Source organism: Prionailurus viverrinus, chromosome A3 (genome assembly GCF_022837055.1).
Source record: "Prionailurus viverrinus isolate Anna chromosome A3, UM_Priviv_1.0, whole genome shotgun sequence".
Taxonomy (NCBI): Eukaryota; Metazoa; Chordata; class Mammalia; order Carnivora; family Felidae; genus Prionailurus; species Prionailurus viverrinus.
The window spans coordinates 67423010-67436552 of NC_062563.1; the positions used below are offsets into that span (position 1 = coordinate 67423010).

General features: G+C 49.8%; 1 long non-coding RNA gene across 1 annotated transcript; it reads right to left on the reverse strand.

The window, feature by feature from the left end:
* Window positions 1-4689: 4689 nt before the first annotated feature.
* LOC125162688 (uncharacterized) lies at window positions 4690-10860 on the reverse strand. Its single transcript, XR_007151134.1, has 4 exons — window positions 10629-10860; window positions 10065-10177; window positions 5904-6154; window positions 4690-4997 (listed from the first exon to the last, which is right to left on the reverse strand). It is a non-coding gene; the product is annotated as an uncharacterized LOC125162688 (long non-coding RNA).
* Between the last annotated feature and the right edge of the window lie 2683 nt (window positions 10861-13543).

Below are 13543 nucleotides of genomic sequence, written 5' to 3' on the forward strand. Positions count from 1 at the left end.
AGTCATTTGAGGGCTTGACTGGGGCAGGAAGATTCATTTGCAAGATGGCTCTCTCACATGCCTGCCATTAGTACTGGTTGTTGTTTAGTAGCCCCAGTTCTTCACCACATGAACCTTTTCTTTTTTTTTTTTTTTTTAATTTTTTTTTTCAACGTTTTTATTTATTTCTGGGACAGAGAGAGACAGAGCATGAACGGGGGAGGGGCAGAGAGAGAGGGAGACACAGAATCGGAAACAGGCTCCAGGCTCTGAGCCATCAGCCCAGAGCCTGACCCGGGGCTCGAACTCACGGACCGCGAGATCGTGACCTGGCTGAAGTCGGACGCTTAACCGACTGTGCCACCCAGGCGCCCCCACATGAACCTTTTCATAGGACTGCCTAAGTGTCCTTTTGACCCTGACATGGTGGCTAAATTCTTCCAGAGCAGGTGGTCTAAGAGCACAAACCCGAAATCACAATGTCTTTTATGAGCCTTGGGATTCACACTATGTCATTTCTGCCACCTCCTATTGGTTATACAGGGCAGCTCTACCTACTGAGGTTGACTGCACAGGGGCATGAATACCAAGAGATGAGGATCGTTGTGGGCCTTTGTTAAGGCTGAATACCAAGTGCTGAAGTGTAATGCCCTGTGCATGCGTGAGCATGAATTCAGAGAAGGGAACAATCTCTGGCTGATGAAAGTGGTTGATTCAGTCTGTAGCCTGAAGAATGACTAGCCACTGGGGAATTGTCCATGAATTAAGGGAAGGCAGGCTAGGTGGGAGCACAGCATAAGCAAAGGCACTGAGGCAGGAAATGGACATCATGAATTTATTAGTAAGAGAGGAGAGTGATCTGGATGGAGCAGAGAGTGCTTGTGGTTTGAGGTAGAGGTAGTAAGACAATATAATTGGGTGATATCTAATTAAAGAGGACCTTAGAAGCCAGGCAGTGATGTTGTTTTGGTGGGTTGTCAATAAGGAACAAGGTGAGTGTTAAGGTGTCTGATTATGATGAAAGCACAACTTTAGGAAGCATAATTTAGAGGTAGCATGTAAAATGGCTTGGTCTGGGGAGAGTCTGAAGGTAGAGTCCTGAGCCTTGGCATGGTGAGAACCTAAAATAAGATCTTGGTAATAGGAGTGGAAAGGAGGCAGAGTTTTGAGTATTATTATAGAGGAAAGGAAGATATAGGATGAGGTAAAGAGATGGGTCTGCATCTCACTTTCTCCATGCACAGAATGAGGGTGTATGGGTTAGCATCTGTCCCACCTATCCCCCAGCACTGGGTTGAACATCATGGGATTTGATGGATAGGAAAGTACTCTGACAGGAGAGAAGGTGTAGACACTGAAGGGATTACTATTGTAGGAACAACTCACTTGGTGAGCAGTGTTTATTTTAGGACAGAGGGAGCTAAGGCTGAGAAGAGACTAGAGGATATTTGGGGACATATCTGCCCAGCTCCGCATCCCTCTACCCCATTTCATCCCTCATGGATCTAAAATCCAACACCTCAGGGCACCCAGGGTGGCTCAGTTGGTTGAGCATACAACTTCTGGTCAGGCCGTGATCTCATGGTTCATGAGTTCAAGCCCCATATCGGGCTCCCTGCTGTCAGCGAAGAGCCTGCTTCAGATCCTCTGTCCCCCACTCTCTCTGCCCCTCCCCTGCTCGTGCTCTCACTCTCTCTCAAAAATAAACACTAAAACAAACAAACAACATTAAAAAAATAAAATAAAATCCAACACTTCTCTCTTCCCCTCTCTTTGTCCATGCCCCGCAGTTACCCAGCTGCAATCTGGGCTCTTGACTCCATGCGTCCTGGGGAGCCTGAGATCGCCCCCTCCTGTTCTGTTCACTACAGGCACACAGCAATCAGGAGACTGTGCTGGGGGAGCACTTGCCCTGGCCACCCGTGGCCACTACTGCTGTGGTCTGAGTGGCCTGAGAGACTGGGTTTTGCAGACCCCGAAGTTATACCCCAGAGGTACAGAGGAGGAGAGGCTGACTCAGCCAGCACACTTAGACCTGCAGGGTCTTAACCTCTCCTGGTCCACGTAGCTCCTTGCCCCAAATTCATTGGCAGAGAAAGCAGAGCTGTTTTGTCTCATTATGTCAATATCAATGAGATTCTGTATTCGAGTTCTTCTTCCCATTTCCAAGGACTTTGACAAGCCTCACCACCACCAAGGGGCATCTAATGAACAACAGCACTGTTGTGTACTAAGTCCCAGCTTCCCAACTTACCACCTGGTTACTTCCCTTCTGTAGGCCTTGGTCTTCCCATCTATGAAATGGGATAGCAGTAGAACCCCTTGTCAAGTGCTGGTGATGACTAAGTGAGGCTCAGGGAAGTGCCTGGCAGGTCACTGCGATAGGGCCAGGGCCGTGCTCCCACTCTCAAAGTGCCTGCAGGCTGGTTGGAAAGACATGTGAAAAGAAAAAAGTATGCTTTTTTGGGCTGCCTGGGCTTTTGTTAATAAATTTCCAGCGGGACGTTTCCGCCACTTGCCTTTTTTTAGAGACACGAAGAGAGGAGAATTGAAAACATTTCCTATGTTGAAATGAAAGGCACTATTTAATCTTGTCACCATCTGCCTTCGCTCCAGGCTGGGAGCCCACAGGCCCAGCTCCCCGTTTCCTAGCGACAGGACAGGCACACCTTCCCCATTAGAGAAAAACACCCACTGCGGGGGATGCTCCTGCCCCAGGGAACTGTGAACTAGTCGTCCCAGAGCAGAAGGGGACCCAGCCTCCCTGGATGTTTGTCTTCAAACAGGCCACGCTGTTCCTCCTTCCCAGGGTCCCACTGCAGTGGGGCCAGCACTTAATTTGCAAAGTCCTTGAGGTGACCCTCAGTGCCCCAAGCCCCCTCCTCTTCCCCAACAGAGCTCAAAGGCTGTCTCAGTTTCCTAGGGCCGCCATAACAAAATCCCACAAACTGGCTTACAACAACAGAATTCTATATTCTCATAATTCTGGGAGACTGTGCGACTGTCAGAAGGAAAATTAAGGTGTCGGTAGGGTTGATGCCTTCCAGCGGCTCTGAGAGAGATCCAGTCCATGCTTGCCTCTAGGTTCCAGTGGCTCCGGCAATCCCTGGCAACCCTTGGTTTGTAGATGTCTTACTCCCTACCTGCGTCCTCAGGTGGCTTTCTCCATCTCTCTACCTCTTCTCTTACAAGGAAGGGCACCTGTCATTGGATTTAGGGCCCACCCTAATCCAGGATGATCTCCTTGTGAGATCCTGACCTTAATTATCCCTTTAGAGACCCCTTTTCAAAATCACATTCTGAGGTTCCTGGTGAACAAATCTTTGGCCAGGGGTGGGGGGGGGGGCATTATTCAACCCACTGTAGAGGCTATCATGTCACTCAGGCTCCTCCTGTCTGAGTGAAAAGGCTTGGTAAACTGCTGTTAGGGACAGCATTCAGAATGCTCCAAATGCTCCTTGATCAACAGCCAAGAGGTGGATATGTTGGAAGTAGAGTTTGGGATGGCACAACACCTTAACCAGAGAGGATGTAGCCCTCATGGTGGGACACTGGGCACGGTGATCCTGCAGGTAGACCTTCTGACAAGATGCCTCCCTGGTGATCCTGTTCCTGAGGGGCAGCGGCCATGCCCGTGTGGTTGTGCAAAAGGAGAGTCACACCTGCCCTGTCATGACAGCAGGAGGGACTCCTGTACCACCTCCTTCATCCTGAAGGCTGTTGGGGTCCTTTGTCCTCCTGGGGCCAGGGCGGAGATGAGTGGAGTGCCCCACAGGTGGCTCTGGCCCACCCTGGAAGGGGGCTCTGGGAATGACTCACCTTCTCTCTCTCCCTCTCACAAACAAGACCACCACTTCTGGATGTGGGAGGGTCTCCAGTTCTCTCAGTCTCCCCCTCACTGACGGCTGAAACCCAACCATGTGAAATCCATTTCTTTCAGTTCTTATTTTTATTTTTGAAAACATCATATGCAACAACAAAACTATCACATGAATTTATTCCTTTTTGAATAGGTGATACATTGTCATAGTTTCAGATTCAAAAGGAACAAAAGGAAGTTCTGTGAAAATTCTCCCTCCCACTCCTGTCTCCCAACCACCCTGTCCACCTCTCTAGAAGCCACTGGTGTTTCAGTCTGAAGTATTCTCAGGAGATACATATATAGTCATAGATCTGCTCTTTCTCTTTTCTGCACAAATGGTAGCTACTATACCTAGTTTTGTAACTTGCTGTTTTCACCTCATGATATATTTTGGGGATCTTTCCATATCTGTCATAGAGAGCCTGCTCATATATTTTTTAAGCGGAGGAAGTATCCACAGTGTGGAAGCGCCATGCCCTGTTGATGGACACATGGGTTGTTGACTAGGTTCCCTGATACCATAAACAAGTCCACAATGAATAACCTTGGGTGGGCATCGGGTCACATGTGAGTAGGAATAATCCTAATATTGCTAGAAGTAGCGAGGCCGGGCTCCCCTTCCTCCTGCCATAAACCCTCTGGAGGGCACTCAGGCTCTGGACCAAATGGCGCAGTCTCCAAAGACCTGGCTGGTTTATTGTAAAATGGTGAGAGGTATGCAGGTGGAAATGTGAACCCACCTTGATGAGGGTATTTATGGATGCAGCACATTAACTCGAGTGTGATTCAAGACCATATAATTTTTATGTTGCCATTAAACCTGGCTCGAGCTGAAGCCTCACCTCCATGCACAGTCTGTGTGCAGGTCCCTCAGGGTGGGTTGGGGCTGGGGGGCTGCAGCCAAACTCCAGCTCTGCTCTGTGTGGCCTTGGCAAGCCACTCCCCTTCACTGGGACATTGGGTACTAGAGCCCTTGTCGTTCCCTCTTTCCTAGATTTGCAGAAGACAGGAAAACGTGTTCCGGAGCTCCATGCAAGCCAGGCCCCAACAGCACTCGCATCCTATTTATTAGTAATTACAGTGGCCATGAAACAGAGTGGACCCCATTTCACCTTCTGGCTGGTGTATTTATTTCCAATTTTATGTCCTTGGCTCTCTGAAAGAGAAATAAGGTTGAGAAACCTATTTCATTTTGTCTTACCTGGTCTGCCCGGGCAGTGCAGACTGTGGGCAGATCTGTGGGGTCCGGCTCAGCAGACTCTAAGGAGCAGGGGAGGTTGCTGTGGGAGCCCCCCCAGGGCCAGGCTAGGGGTGGCCATGGGGTGTCTGTGAGGGTTTTATGCCTGGAGGCCTTGAATGCAGACAACTAACAAACATTTTCCTGGGGATTTCTCAGTTAATATGTGATTCAGTCAGATCCTTAGTAAGAGCAGATTTAAACAGAAAAAGAAATGAGTGAAAAATTTTTTGGGGTGGGAGGGCTCACAGAACTCCCTTAAATTTGAAGCAGCAAGCTCAGAAATCAGGTGGGAGCTAGTAGAAGACAAAGTAGCCAGGAGCTCAAATCCATCCCCAGGGAATGAGGAGATGAGGACCCCACGGCTCCAGACACTAGATGCCACCACAGGCAGCATGGCCACTGCCCAGGCTGAACACAGGACACCAGAGGCTGAGGTGACCTGTTGCTACGAACTGTCACCCCATTGCCTACCGCAGGCACTGTGGTGGGCCCAATAGGGTGGCCTCTGTGTCTGCTCTTAGAAGTCACTTACCTGAGAATAAATGTCCCTTCCTGCCCCAATGCCTAATGTGAGAAACCTGGGTCACTGTCCACACCCTGACCACAAGGGAGGTGGAAGAAAATTGGTGCCTTTTCAGTTTCAAGAATGGGAAGCCAGCCTGCTCCCATAAAGAGTTATGGAGGGGGACCCACAATCTCAAGGAGGGGGGTCAGATGTAGGGGCAGCAGGAAGGCAACTATCATGGCTGCACACAACAGTCTTGGGATTGGGGTTACTATAAGCATATCCCACTTGTTGAGGTGTTAGGGTGGGGTCTTTACCCGAATCAGGGCTCCTAGGATCTTTATATCGAGCTCTTTGCAGAACTCTCTGACAATGTAGGTTACTGCTTGGGATCAGCACACCATTAGGGGATTATTGGCAGATACCCATCTTCTCCATCCTTCCCAGTGGCGCTGATGGTAGGCCTGGAGCACATCCCCACTCCATCTGAAACCCACACCCCTTAAGCTGCCATAATAGCTTCTTTTAACCATGAGAATAATGCTGTTTGTCCTTTGGAAGATATTTGCTGGGAAGCAAAGAAAAATAGAATGTTAGAGACAGGGAGATGTAGCCTGGGGATGACTGCTGAGAGAGGGGTGTGGTCACTGGGCAGCTGAGCTCCAGAGTGGGGAGTCCGCTGTGTGGGGACAGTGGGGGCACTGCACGCCTGTGCTCCACTGCACAATGAAGAGTCTTTGCAGCAGAGCACAGAGGCGCCCGGCTGTGGTTGCACATTGTAGGCCTCAGTAAGAGGTGGTGGCAGGGGTCACTGTCCAACCCGTGCGTCTTACAGACAAGGAAACCGAGGCGCAGAGAGAGGGGCAGTGAGTTGCCCAGAGTGACTCCGTAGGTTAGGGGCAGAGTGGAGAGTATGTCTTGCGTGGTCCCGCATCCCTGCCACCCCAGCAGGATGCTGGCACAGGTGGTGGGATGGAGGGTACTTGGAACCAAGGGGACCTGGTTGAAATGCAGACTTTGATTCAGCAGGCAGGGGCTGGCTGAGAGTCTGCTTTTCTAACCAGCACCTGGGGGCTGCGCTTGGAGGAGCCAGGCTTCAGAGCAGTGGTTTACGCAGAGGGAGTGCATTCGAATCACTTGGGGAGCTTTCATAAAATACTGATGCTTGGTACCAGGGACTCCTTGAACTGGAGGTGGTCAGTGAGCCCCACATACAGGTGGGCTGAGGAAAGCCACAGCAGAGACTGCAAGCGAGGAGTTTCCAGAGCACCAACAAACCTCCTCTCTTCCAGCTTCTCCTCAAACCCCTCAGGCCACAGCTAAGTTTAAACAAGCAAACACCTCTGGGAAATGTGCAGTGTGGCTGAAGTGTGGCTCCTTACAGCAGGACCTCCCCAGAGGCGCTGGGTGCCAGGGGCATCAGGAGGAAAAAGCCACGAAGGAGGGAAGATGTGTAGAGGGGAGGCCAGAGCCAGGAGGCACAATTTTGTGGCTGGCCCAGGGACCCCCAGTTTCAGTTGCTAGAGAAGACCTGACCTTAGCAAAAGGGACAAACAGGTCTGATACCTGAGGGCTGGGGGAGGGGTACAGTGAAGGAGACCCCGCAAGTGGGGCCACTGGCAGGCTGAGTAGTCGGCCTCAGGCAGCTTGAGTTCCACCATTCGTTCCCTCGGGCCTCTGTGGCCACTGCGGTAGTCATGACACCCCCTCCCCCAAGGGGCCTGGTTTCCCTTTAAGGCTCTGGCCTTGAAACTCCCACCCCAGCACACCTGAGGCAGGCTGTAATTTTCAGGATGGATATCACTCAATTCCAGGCAGGACCAAGGAAGTAACCAAAGCAAAAGGCAAGGTGTGGCTTTGTGACTAGGCCCTGGATTGGCTCCCCTGGGAGCACCAGCTCACCTAGGGCTCCCGGCAGGGCTCTGGTAGCCAGAGGAGGAGTACTCGGTGCCCTCTTAGAGAATGCTGAGACCCTGGAGCAGGTGAATGGTCTGCAAATTCCTGTTAGCTTTATTTAATCCAGTATGTCCTAGCATTTAATCATGGAGCTCTTTTATTACAGAACGACCATTAATGTTCTACAAGCCTCACAATGGGGTTGAGACCCTCTTTCTTGGAGGCTCTGGGACAGGACTGATGCCCAAGTGCCTCAGAGCTAGAGGTTCAGGGCCAGCTGGAGGCCGAGGTGTGACTTCACACCTCTAGCATGCCTGCAGTCTAGGGAGCCCTCTTGAGCCTTCCTCCCTGAGAGCCTTCAGAGGGAGCCGAGCCCAAACAATACCTTGGTTTTGGACTTCAGGCTTTCAGTGAGACAATATATTTATGTTTTAAGCTTCCAAGTTTGTGGTAATTTGTTGGCAGCAGCCAGAAGAAATTAATCTGATCAGTTATGTGTTCACCTTGGAGAGGGTTCCTGGCCCACTGCCAATCTGGGTTCCTGCCTCATGGACAACAGCCCGCCTCAACTTGTGATATATTCTTGCCCTCAGCGGCCTGAATCAGAGAAGCTCTCGGGGGCCCCCTTGGGTTAGGAGGCCCAGGCTCCCCTTTTCCCAGCAGAATCTCCTCACTCAGTCCCCTCCTCAGTGGGGGTTGAGTAGCTGGGGACAAGTTCCAGGCCAGGAAACTTTCCTTCTTGGCACCTGGGTGCCTTAAGCCCATTGCTGGGGGCAACGTGCGTGAAGACCATTGCTGGCCAGGAGCACAGATCTCAGGAAAAAGTGCCCTTTGTAACTGTGGGGGCATTGCAGTGGCTCCTACTGATGGCATTTGAAGTGGGGTGTGAGCAAATGGCTAAGAAAGAATTCTCGAGGGGCGCCTGGGTGGCTCAGCCGGTTGAGTGTCCGACTTCCGCTCAAGTCATGGTCCCGCGGTCCGTGAGTTCGAGCCCTGCATCAGGATCTGTGCTGACAGCTCAGAGCCTGGAGCCTGCTTTGGATTTTGTGTCTCCTTCTCTCTCTGCCCCTCCCCCACTTGTGCTCTGTCTCCCTCTGTCTCTCAAAAATAAAAAAAAAATTTTTTTTTTAAATTTAAAAAGAATTCTCAAGGCGTCTTTGGAACAAAAAGGTGGTTTTATTAAAGCATGGGGACAGGACCCGTGGGCTGAAAGAGCTGCACTGGGGTTGTGAGGAGTGACTCATTATATACTTTTAAGTTTGTGGAGGGAGGAGGGATAGAGATAAAGTTGGTTTCCTAGAGATTTCTGGATGCTAAAAGCAGGGACCCTGAAGATTTAGCTGCTGTCAAGATATGGTTGCTTTTAGTTTTTAAGGAAGTGTGAACATTAAGGCATGAAGGCAGCCATAAATGTCTTGGGGAATGTTGCATGCTGCGGGTCTCTGACATCTATCAATAGGCTGCAGGCTGTAAGGGAATTTAACTTAAACTACATTTTCCTTGCCTTTGTTTCCCTCATCACTACCAGCTGTGGGAAAGTCAAAGACACAGCAAGCCTAGCGTAGAAGTGGGTCTCCACAGGCCATGGCGCCTGGAGTTCTATCCACCTGCTGCTGGAGTCCCATAGACTGGGGTGCCCCAGGGTTCAGCCCCCAGGTCCCCAGAGGGGCTAGGGAAGCCTGGCCTGGCTGGGTCTCAGCCAAAGTCATCTGAAGGGGAGCCATGTCCCTCCCCTAAAACTGGGAGGGGGGAGGAAGGGAGGGCAGGGAGGAGGCTCAGGAGGAATCACAACCCCCAGGAGGTGGGACACTTGCTCTCATGGGCTGTGTGACTACTAACACATTGTTGAACTCTTCTGTGTCTCAGTTTCCCTATAAAATAAGAGCTTTGCTTTTCGATCGTCCCTAACTTTTCTTTTGTCACCAAGTCTGTAAGAGCAAATGGGGTACCAGGCTTTGGGGGTGGGGATGGGATTCAAAGGTAAATGAAACACCAAAACTGTCCTGGGAGTGTGTGCAGTCTAATGGGGAAAGCTAGACCCTTGACAGTGACAGAAATCCCTACTGGATGACCGTGGGAACAGGACCCTCTCCCAGTATGGGCTGCATATCAGGAAGGGCAGCCTGAGCCTCAGATGAATTACCAGGGACCCTTGAGGAGGACCTAGGGGGTCCCAGTGGGCATCCCCACGTGGAGCCAGGGCAGCATACCCCACAGGAGGAGTGTGAAGGATGGCAGGAAGGTAGACCTCTTGGAAGAAGGGTGGGAAATGGACAGGAACCTAAAAGAAGACAGTCTTAGGTTCATATTCAGCCTAGGTTTCTGGGCTTTTGTGGTATAAATTGTTGTAGAGTGAAAGGGAAATTGATATTTAAGGGTGGCTGGTGGCTGAATTGGTTTATATAGAAAAGGGCAGGAAGTGAGCAGGGGGAGCCCTGCAATTTGGGTTTTGAGAAGGTGTAACGGAGGCAAGCAACTTTGGGGTAACCAAGCCATGGTAGAAATACCCATCAATTTGTTTTTTGTGCTATGGTTATAAGCTGCCTTTGGTGTCTTATCGGATGACCATAGTAAAAACTTACATTGTTTTTCAGTTACGTTTCGATGCCAGACTGATGATTCTTTGGATGCTGAGACTGACTTCCAGGTGAGTGAAATCAACTGCTCCTAGGGGTTACAGGTGGGTGCAGCCTGCCTAAGAGGGAGACACAGAGAAAGACCCGATGTACCTTGCAGCCCAAACCAAAGTCAAACACAGACCTTTTCCCTTTTCCCCTGCCAATTTCCCAGCTCTTTGTCTCATGGATGATTAGTTAAGATCCAAACTATTTGTCACCTTGGTGGGCTGCCTGTGGCTCAGTCGGTTAAGCATCCAACTTCAGCTCTGGTCATGATCTCCTGGTGGGTGGGTTTGAGCCCCGCGTTGGGCTCTGTGCTGACAGCTCAGAGCCTGAAGCCTGCTTTGGATTCTGTGTCTCCCTCTCTCTCTGTTCTTTCCCCACTTATGCTCCCCCTCTATCTTTCTCAGAAATAAATAAATTAAACATTAAAAAAAAACCTGTTTGTCCCCCTGAAACTAGCTACACACAGCACACAGATAAAATTACCTGTTCAGCGGAAACTTCTCTTGATTGCAGTCACCTTACCTGCACCTTGCGTGTTCTTCCCTGTAAAAGTCCAACTCAAACTCCTGAGGCAATCTAATCTTGTCGGGTGTCTGCTTTTATTGCAGTAGGCTGAATAAAATGAATGTCCTTACTTGTCCGGTTTTTGTCTTTGATAGCCGGGCTTATGCTTTTTCCAACTTCATATCATTTTATCTTCAGGACATTCCTAGGAGATAGATGAGGAAGATATTCTTTGTTCCTCCTTTATACTTGGGGCAGGGGGTAGGGGTGAGACTCTGCAGTGTTAAACGTAACTTTTGTGAGGTCACAGAGGTATAAGTAGACCTGAGGCTAGAGCCTGGGTTTCCTTGTTCCTGGCACTTTTAAGGCTGGCCTGTCTTGAGCTCTGAAACCAGATGCAGCCCAGGTCAGACCAGTTCAGACTGGCAGCCTCTGCTCTTGCCTTCAGGGTCCTCTCCCTATCTGGCATCAGCCTGGACCGGACAGTGTGAGGATCCTAAATCCTAGAGCTTCTGAAGGGGCTCCCAAGAGATGATGTGTTCTGGGCTCTATTTTTCAGAAGCGGCAACAGACTTATGAAGTTTATTAATTTGCCCAAGATCACACAGCAAAATAGGTCATCCATAGAGCAGAACTGAGCAGTGGGAGTAGGGAAGATACCTCAGGAAGAGAGGTGACCCCTGACCTTGCACGTTACCATCTGGCCCCTGGATTAGCAGATAGGATATGATCTCCTTTGGGCCATGCCCAACCCATTTCTCCTGATGGGTTCTCAGGGTTTGAAGAGATGCTCAAATAAGTCACCTGGCATCTCACAGCCTCACAACTGCAAAGTGGGGTCCACACATACACACTGACCCCAAAATTAGTTGTCAGGATGTTTGAGGGCAAGAAATTGGTTTGAGGTTGTTTCTAGGAAGGGGTAGGCTGATTAATGGCCCCCAAAGATGTCCTAATTCCTGGAATCTGTGAATGTATTACTTTATATGGGAAAAGGGAGGGAACTGTCTTTGTTCAGGAAAACACTGTTAGGGGCCATTTGGCTGTGAGCAGCTAGGCCCTGGTCAGGACCTGAAGGGGCACAACTGAAGGAAGTGAGGGCAGAATAACTTTTACAAGACAGGCCATTTGCTCAACAGAAGGAAGGAAGGAGACCCAAGGACATAGCAGAAGCCAAGCTGGCAGGTACACAATTGGGACTTTGAAACACAGGCTGCCTAAATTCTAAGTTTTTGTTTGTATAAATTTCCTCCACCTCTTTCAGTATTTCAGTGACCTTTGCTAAGACTGAAATGGCCTTTTCACTTTCATTTTTGCCTTCATTTGGTTGAAAATAAGCCAAGGAGAGGAGTTGAGTTCTGTGGTTGACACAGGGTAGGGCCGGCACCTATGGGATGGAGAGATGGCCTATAGACTGAACTGCTATTCAGGGGAGCTCAGAGCACTTTGCCCATAATGTCACTTAATCCTGCCACAGGAACATCAGAGCTGGGCAGTCATGGAAGTAGTAAAAACAGATTTTATTTGGGACTACTGCAATAGGGGAGAAGAGATTTGGATACAGACCTATGCTCAATTCAGAATATGGCCTGGGCAAGTGGGAATTTGTAGCTGGTGAGCAGGAGGGAGGTGGTGGATGAGAAGAAACATTGGGGGTGATGGGGGTGCTAGCTAAACTGACCTCCCAGGAGACAAGGATGGGAGAGGACAAGGAATTTGATCAGATGCTGAGGGTGAGGAGATACTGAGGTTAGGGGTTCTGGTTAAACTGAATTAGCAGGGATCTTGCTAAAAATGGATTTTATAAGGAAGTGCACAGGTGGGCCAATGAGAAGATTCAGGATTCAGGGCCCTGCTGAAGTTTGGTCAAACAAAGAATTTTCGTCAGTCCTAACAATAATCCAGTGAGGTATATGCCATTATCCGCATTTTACAGATGAGGAAACCAAGGCACAGAGCTGTTACTTCCCTTGTCCAAGATCACACAGCTGGTGAATTAGCACTTCAACCTGGGCCATCTGAATCCAGAGCCCCTCTTCTTAACCACTGGGCCATATGGTCTCCTAATCCCCCCCTACTGCAGTGAGATTGTAAACTCTGCCCCTCCCCACAAGAATATAAAGAAATGCTAGGCAGGGGCAGCTGTGGAGTGGGGGTTCAAAGCCATCACAAGAAGGAGCTTCAAGGGACAGGGTGGCCCCTGTTCACACTTAGTCTGTACGTTGTCCTGTGCCCTCTCCCCAACCAGGCTGGGGTTCCTAGAGGGTGGAGGGGTACAGTGTGGCTTTGCTAGGTCACACTACATCCAACATTTGTAGAGGGCTCTATACTTTCTCTGTGTACTGTCCTCTATACAATCTAATTTCATCGACACGGTTGTCCCAGGAGGTAGAACAGAAATCATTGCCTCCATTTATGAATGAGGAAGTCGAGCCTTACGGAAGCCATGTGGCTTGCACGTGTCACATAGCTGGTAAGTAACAGAATGCTAAACTGGAACATGCAATTTTTTTTCTTTCCACCCCAAAGTGTCCCCTCTTCAGGTTAACTGCTTTAAAAAGCATTCCCCCCCACCCCCTCAAAAAAGAGCCCACTCTCTCATTTTTTTTCCATTTTGAAAGCACAGGCCCCATTTGCAGATGGTCTTGAGCTGGAAATAGCACGGTATGGAGATGATTTCCTCAGGATTCAGCATTAACCACTCATCTTGGGCTTGTCCTTCCGGGAAAGGACTCTGGTCAGGATAATTCTCGCACATTCATCCCCAAGGCTACTTTTATTTAAACGCAGAGCCAAAGGCTGAACTCTCACTGTTCCCACTGTTCTGATGAACAGCCAGCACCCTTTGCAAAGTAAGAAAAAAACAGCCTTCCATCAGTTTCTGCTCCAACTCAGAGAGGCCATTCCAGTCAAAAGCCACTTCAGCTAAGGGA